Source organism: Megascapheus bottae, chromosome 8 (genome assembly GCF_031878675.1).
Source record: "Megascapheus bottae isolate mThoBot1 chromosome 8, mThoBot2.hap1, whole genome shotgun sequence".
NCBI classification, from domain to species: Eukaryota; Metazoa; Chordata; class Mammalia; order Rodentia; family Geomyidae; genus Megascapheus; species Megascapheus bottae.
In genome coordinates this window covers 42,648,201-42,656,611 of record NC_143516.1, presented here as the reverse complement: position 1 = coordinate 42,656,611, position 8,411 = coordinate 42,648,201, and the positions used below count along the sequence as shown (strand labels likewise).

The 8,411-nt window shown below is 35.7% G+C and overlaps 1 pseudogene; it reads left to right on the top strand.

Moving 5' to 3' along the window:
• Positions 1–1,222: 1,222 nt before the first annotated feature.
• On the top strand, positions 1,223–5,145 carry LOC150059874 (small ribosomal subunit protein mS29 pseudogene; annotated as a pseudogene).
• Positions 5,146–8,411: the final 3,266 nt, after the last annotated feature.

Genomic DNA, 8,411 nt, shown 5'->3' with positions numbered 1-8,411 from the left:
CTGGAAATAGTCATCAGGCTTCCTAGGGACCATGATTTCTGTTGCTGTTGACTTCATGTTGGGACTTTCTATGTGAAATGGGGAAAGATGATTCATTGAGGTCCACAGACCCCAAAAAGAGAATAGAGGTGATTTTGTCTGTATATTGTAAATTAATAGAGAAAGAAATGAGACCACAAAATATTTGATAGATTTGTGTAAGGGCAAGATTATAGCTATGCATCTCTGTCAGAAGTTTTAGAACCACAGCAAAACAACCAAAGCATGAAGGAACAGCATGACTATAACATTAAATAGAGAAATGCAAGGATGTTGAGGTAGCAAAGTGAAACCAATAACAGAAGCATACAATTTTAGGCTACAGTTGGAGTTTGAGTATGAGTAATCAGAAGAAAATATAGGAGCTAAAGGGTTAAAATTTTCAATGGCCTCAGTCATAATTTAAATTTCAGTTGTCCTAGTACTCAATAAGGTGAATAAATTACCTAGAAACAGATAGATAAAATAAAAACAAAGACTAAAATGATATACATCAACTAGATGCATTTTACAGAACTCAAGACTCTGCACCTGCAAGGAAAAGTCCTATGTTAAACTGTGGAAATGGTTAAGGTCATCTCCTGGACCTTAGATCCATCTGTCCCTATAGGAATGAGTGCCATCAGGAAGGTAATAGGAGCACCTGGCAACAGAAAGAGGATTCCTGTGGCCACCATAGAAACGTGATGGAATGAGTCTGGCTAGAGAAGAATGAGCCTGCAACAGGGTACTTAGAAGGGTAAGGGATTAAGTGTCTGAAAATGGCCTGGTTACAAAAGACTTGAATTTGGTGTAAAGACCAGGCATGATTGGCAAAACTGGAATTAACTTTGCCTAGGATTTCTAAACAAATCCTTTAATATGGTAGCAGGAGAGACCGACAACAGAAGCAGTGCTGAGCAGACTAGCAAAAAAGAAAAAGAATGGGAAGCAGACATTCTAAGAAGGAAGCACACTGAAATATTACTCTCTCCTGCAGAGCCCATGAAATGAAAGAAGGCTGGATGGGCAGTAACTGAGATGACCATGATGAAGGAAGGTAATTTAAGTTACATAAATTAAAAATTAAAATATACAAAAAATGTCTTTAACTTGTGCTTTTTAATCTCCTATCTCTTGATGTTTTTGTTTTATCAATCAGCTGCAGAGAAGTTACCAAGCTTCTGTGTGTTTGTGTAGAGTAATGGTAGGAGGACTGGGGATTTCTAAGTTAGAAAATGGAAGGAGACTTCTAAGACAGTGGAAAAGAGTAAACAATCTACTTGACTCTTACTTTATGGATAAAAAGCTGTTTGGCTGCAAGCTTATGACTTCAAGTAAAATTTTGGTAGAAATTAGGGCATATTATATTCCTCCTCAGGCTAGAAATGGAGTATTATTTTGGAAAAGAATTCTTTTGGTTATATATATTTTTTCAGTCTGAAGTACTCTATGAAATAAATCCAAATATTTCTTTACCTTGTGAGTTAAAAAATGAATGAGGGGCAGGAAGTTTGGCGTAGTGGTAGAGTGCTTACCTAGCATGCACAAAGTTCTGGGTTCAATTCCTCAGTACCACATACATAGAAGAAAGCCAGAAGTGGTGCTGAGGCTCAAGTGGTAGAGCTCTAGCCTTGAGAAAGTCCAAGGACATAGCTCAGGCCCTGAGCTCAAGCCCAGGACTAGCAAAAAGAAATAAATGAAACTAAGCTAACACCCCCATCATATTTATTTCAGGAAATGAAACAGCCAAGTAGATATTGGTATATGGAATGGAGTGTTCTGCTAATATTCTTGTCTACTTATAACAAGTGTAAATGGCATATTCAGTTTGTCCACGGCAATTAACTGTTTTTTTTTTAATTTTTTGAAACAGGGTCTTGCTATATATAACTTGTGACAATCTTACATTAAGCTTCCAGCCCTCGGACTATGAGTGCAGCACTACCCCTGAAAACTTTAAAGAAGACAAATCTTTTCTCAAGGTTGAGTATTTTCTCTCATTCATGTATTTACTAAATATGAAACTGTTTACTGAAATCTTGCCATGTGTTAGAGCTAGATAAGGCAAGGGTCTACAACAGTGAGCAGAAAATAGGATTTCTACCTTCCCACCCTACTTATTTCAACTAGAATACCTCCAGGCATGGCAACAACTATGGAACCATATGGTTTAATATTCAGAAGACAAGCTTTTCCCCCAAAAAGAGAAAGCAAGCAAGCAAGAAAGAAAGAAAGAAAAAAGAGAAACAAAGTAAATCTCAAATCTTTATTATGTTTCTAAGGTATTTTTAATTCGATCTGTCTCTAAGTTCATATGAACACTTACAGTGTTAGTGGCTGCTACATTCTATTCTAGTCAAAACTTTAATAACCTTAATGTAAAACCCAGAGAGAGTCGCTCTTCATTTCAATGCTAACATAAATTTTCCTTTTATCTCTAGACAGTGCTCACACTTTGCTATGTAACCGTTTTTTCCCTTATTTTTTATATCTGACTTTCTTGGAGTCGTGAATCAATAAATGATTGCATAAAACCTCATATTTCGTGACAGATGTGATTTTTTATGCGAGATAGAAGGGAGATAGAGTTTATATACCAGAAGTGTAATTGCCAGAGTCAATTTAAAGGGCGGGAACATTGGTCTCCTTTCTATCTGTTCTCATTACATTCAAAATAAGGTAACAAGCAAAATACGTATTGATGTCAAACATGTGAATTCCCTTCCAGGGTATTCCTTTCGTTCTTTTTAATTTTTCACATGGTTTTGTTGTAGCCTATTTGTAATGGACCTCGCATATAAAGGGGATTTCAATAATATTAAAAGATGAATTCTGACTTCAATTGTCATAAATGTGCAATATAAATCACATTAAAAAGTATTTTAGAAATGAAAGGGTATGTGCCTAATTCTATACTTCCAGAGATTTTTTTTAACCAAGCCTGAAAAGATCAAAAGATATAAAGTCAAGTTTATAGTCTGTGTTCATATATCATATTAGTACATTATGAACTGAGACAAACTCATAAAACACAAAATAAACCTTGCTTGAACCGACAAGTCTGTGTGAAGTAAATATATTTTGTGGCTTGGCTGTATTGCTATTGGACTCCATTTATAATTTTGAGCTCTTCAAAAGATAATTGATTAAATAAAGAACTTGATGAATTACTGTATTATATGTGAGCATTTATGCATTTCATTTAGAAATACTATAACCCTATATTTTTAGACTTTTCCTTAAAGGTTACTCTGATAATATTTTCCATTTGTAGTGCTACTCATATTTATTAGATAAACCCATTTTCCAGAAGACTGACTTTGCTGATTGAGAAATTTACATTGATAAATGACTTCAGAAGCATTCTTTTCTCTTAAATATGTTGTCAACAATAATTTACAAAAGCAAATTATGCTTAAGCCATAATGTTCACCAAAGTGAATTAAAGAAATAAAAAGCAGCTATCTACCTACAAGCTGAACATGGTAAGTTTTCTACTTCCCTGTTCATCTGTTTAAAAACCTTCAATTATTCAGCTGATTGATGAACAAACCTGTCCTGAATAATGTTCAAGGCATTTCACATTAAGATAGTGGATTACAAAAACTCACCACTTGGCTCTACTTCCACCGATCTGAAATAAAAAAAACATCAGGTGTGCAGCTGCAAGAGAAGTGGGTGGCATGTAAAGACATGAGAGGAAAGCAGTAGACAGGTGAAATCCTGAGAAACTAAACTTGAGACTTCCACAAGAAACAATGGACACTAATGTACAACACTGAGGAGAATGATATTGCTTAGGCATAGTAACCAAATAACGGGACATTGACACAAACAAAATGAGACACAGAACACCAAATAAATTAGCAAGAAATTCATGCAGCTATAGCCATCTGATTTTCAGCAAAGGTGTCAAAAATACACATTGTGAGTGGTGAATGCCAGTCATTGCGTCTCGACTCTCATGAGCATGAGAACCAGGCTGAAAGGTTTGCCTCCAAGCCCTGTAAGTTGGACTCTGGATATTTATTGCACACAGGGAGCCAGGCACAGCCTTTCAAAGCACGGCTATTCACCTGAATAATCAGATTGTAGTGGAGAATCCCAGAGCTATTTCCAACACCAGTGGAATTGGCCTGGTCAAGCATAGAGAACAGCGTGAGAGTCAATACCACAGCATCCGGATCCAGGATCTGAAGCCTGCAATTCCCCCTGGCTTACCTCCTCACTATGCAATGCAGGGGAAGACATTTGGTGAAGCTTGCCTGATGGTAAGGAAACTAGCCCTAGAGCTGCTGAATTATCTGAAAAACAGCAACTTTGCTCATATAATTGTAACAGTATCTTTGGTATGGGGAAAAAGCAACAGGAAAAAAACCCTCATTTCTGTGAAAACACGACTGGCTAGTATTGCATATTCCAGAGGCTCATCTTTGGTTAAAAAAATTGCTGGGAATGTCTACAATCTAGACCTTCAACAAACAACATTCCAATCCACCCTTAGAGGCTTCAATCTGATTGAAGAATTTCAAAACTACAAACGAATGCTTCCTTACCCAGATAAAAGTTCAAGAGAGGTATGTCTGGAATAAGGGAGCAATCACTGAGAAAGGCAGTCCTCTGAGAGGCATTGTTGAGCGAGAGTGAGAAGTGCTACCAATGCTGTTGAGCTTGTGCTGAAGGAGCTAGAGAGGTAAAGATCTTTAGAGTTTTTTTTTTACCTTCTCCTGGTACTAAAGGGAATGAATGTTCTGTGAGAAGGAAGGACCACACTGAAAAGATAAGATAAAAGTCCAATTGCCCCAGAGGAGCTGGCACTTGTTCATAAGCTAAGGAAGATGATGCAAAATGATTGGAATGGAGATGCTGTTGTGTACATATTGATCAGTAGGAAAGCCTATTTGCCTCCTGAGCATATAGGAAGGATTTAATGCACTGGATCCTTTTCTTCCCATCGTGGTTTCTAACTATCACCCAAAAGAATTTGAAATTTCTATTCAGTATTATTTAGTGAATAAATGGCTTCAGCATGAGAAAACTGCTACAGAAGAAGGGAAGTAGGAGCTGTTGTTTCTAAGTGATGCCAGTCCTGGATAGCTGGAATGGCTCTGTGCCTGTCTCTAAACCATGCACTCAACAAGCATGCAAAGCAATGAACTTTTTCCTTCAAGCTGGATGCTATCACGTGATTGTGTCGTATTTCTAATAAAAAAGCACCTTCAAAGTGGCCACACACACACACACACACACACACACACACTGTAAAAAAGCCATCTTAGTCCCCAAATGGCACCTAGAAAACTGGATGTTCACATATAGAAGAACAAAAATATAGATCCCAATACCTCACCTTGAACAGAAATCAAATCAAAATGGATCAAACACTTTAAGACTTGAAACATAGAAAACACTACATGGAAACACAGGGTAAGTACTCAAATATAGGCATTGCCAATATTTTTCTGAATTTTTTCAGGAAGAGCAAGACTCAACAAATTGAATTACATCATGTTACAAAAGGTTTTGTGAAATAAGCAATTACATCATATCACAATAAGGTTTTGTGAATTGCCTGGGTGAAATTACAAAATATAGAATGGGAGAAAAATCATTGGTAGTTACTCATTTGATGAGGAATTTATAGGCAGAATATATAAAGAAGTCAAAAAATTAATCCAAATGAACAAATAAGTCAATCAGTAAATAGGCCAGTGAATTGAATAGTAAGTTCTCACAAAAGCATATGAATGGAGAATACATGCATCTTACTCTAGTAAAAATGGCTATCATGTAAATAAGTACAAGTACTGGTAAAGATATGGGGGGGACGGCAGATAAACAATGTTGGTGGGAATATAAATGAGTGCAATCACTAAGGAAATCAGTGTAAAGATTTCTTAAACATTAAAAAATTGACCATATGATTTTGCTGCATTACTTTGGGACATAAATCCAAAGGGAAGAGTGTCAGTAAACAATAAAGATACTGGCATAACTATGTTCAGCGTAACATGTTATAGACCCCGCTTAGGTTCTCATCAATGATGAAGAAAATGTGGCATGTGTACATGATGGAGTTTTATTTAGCCAGAAAGAGGAATGAAACTTTGTCATTTTCAAGAAAATGGATAGAAGTGGAGATCACTTTATAGTGAAATAAGCCAGACTCAGGAAGAAAAATAGGACAAAATTTCTTTCATCTGTATCATATGTTTTCTTAATGGCCTGAAAGTAGACACAGTACTATTTGTAAGAGAAAGGAAATGAATAGGAGATGGGAGATAGGTGATTTTGAATGAATATAAGGTATTTAGAATTCATATATAAAAATGTCATAAAGAAATCCATCATTTTCCTATCATCAATATATGCTAATTAAAACTATAACTGCCAATATAATAATAATTTTAAGAAAGGGAATCTTTCAGTCTTGTAATTTTAATGAGACTCCTACTATTCTATTAAAATTGATCTTCTCTGAGAAGATCAATGGCTCAATACTTTTAGTTTCCTCACAGCAAAAATCTCTTAAATCACATTTTTACTTAAAAAATGCATACATAGAGAATTATTTGATAATCATACACATATAGCCCCATAGTTGTAAAATTGTTACTACATAAGAGCTTGGATAAATTAAAAGTTTCTATTTGGGACAAAATTCTGTGGGGTTTTCTAGTATTTTCATCTCCCAGTTGAATTTCCATATACAATATTCATCAAAAGATTATATTGCTATCACAAGCTCATATATTGTTGGTGATGTCAATCATTTTTGTGCTCACTTTTTTTTGCCAGTCCTGTGGCTTGAACTCAGGGCCTGGCCGCTGTCCTTGGCCACCTTTTGCTCAAGGCTAGAACTCTGCCATTTGAGGCATAGCACCACTTCTGGCTTTTTCTGTGTATGTGGTACCAAGGAATCAAACCCAGGGCTTCATACATGCTAGGCAAGCACTCTACCACTAGGCTACATTCCAGCACAAGAATGACAAATTTTTAAAGAAAGAAATAACATTTTATCTGGAGCATGGTTCAATGATAAGAGTGCTCATTTAGCAAATGTAAAGCTCTTCCATTCAAACCATAGTATGTACAAAAAAGAAAGAAGGGATTAAGGGGAAGAAAGAAAGAGGGAGGGAGAGAAAGAGACAAAGGTAAGAAACAAATAGCATTTTCATTAAAATCATTGTTTTTGAATCAAATGGAACTTTGTGAAGATATGCAACCATTTTCTACCCAAAATACTCTATAGGCTATAAAGACCACATGTAGCTATTACATTAAAAAGGAAAAGTATGTATGTGTTCAGCCGTAGTATGAAGGTTTTCTATCAGAACAATTGTCAGCCACCTATGCAGCTTACTCTATCAAAATGAGCAATGGTTTTGATTCTCCATCAAGCCTTTGTGACATGGGAGTAGACATAGCATACATATCAGCTTCCATTACTGGAGAAATGTCAGTTGCTCCCCAATTTTGAAAACCATAAGAAAATACAGCTTCTAAACATATGAAAGAGTATTTATCTGGGCAATTTTAAAGGTCTAATCATCCTTTGGTATATGATATATGACAAATATACTGTTACCTATTTTATACTCAGAATAATCCCATGAAATAACTTGGTATTATTATACTAATAAATATAGTAGGCCATCTTGGAAGAGCTAAAGTGCTTGTAAGGTACAGTTTATATCAAAATATAAATCCCTCTACCTGACTTATTTCCCATTATGGACAGCTTTTTAGTTGTACACGTTTGTGGAAAGGCAGAGTTGTTTTTTATAGTTTTAAATGCATTTCTGAGGATTCAAATATAAAATTAAGAACTACAAACAGATTGAGTTAAAGTGAAAGAGATTTTTTTTCTTTCTGATGATTGAACTTGCTCACAATTCATACGACATCTAGAATGATTCTGATTTATATTTAAACAATATGCTGCTTTGAGAAGGGGTTGCAAATGTCAATCATATTATTGGGTTCATCAATATCATTTTACATCTAAGAAGCCCACAACCAATTGCTTATGAAGGATATTTATAATCATATTACATATTTTTCCACAGAATATATTGTCCTAAAGGAGTAGAATAAAACAACCCAATATTAACTAGAATTACTTGCTGGTAAAATAAAAAGGAAGGGCTCTGGAAAAATTCAGATGCAAAGCTAGTAGGACGTGTATTGAATACAAGAAATTAGGCTGAGGGAAATGATGATGACTGTTGCCTGTAATCCTAGCTGAGATCTAAGGGCTGCGGTTCAAAGCCAATCCGAGCATGAAAATCCAGAGACAGTTATTGCTAATTAACCACCCCACAAAAAAAGCATGGAATAATGCTGTGGCTCAAGGAGTAGATCACTAACCTTGAGCAACAAAAGCTCAG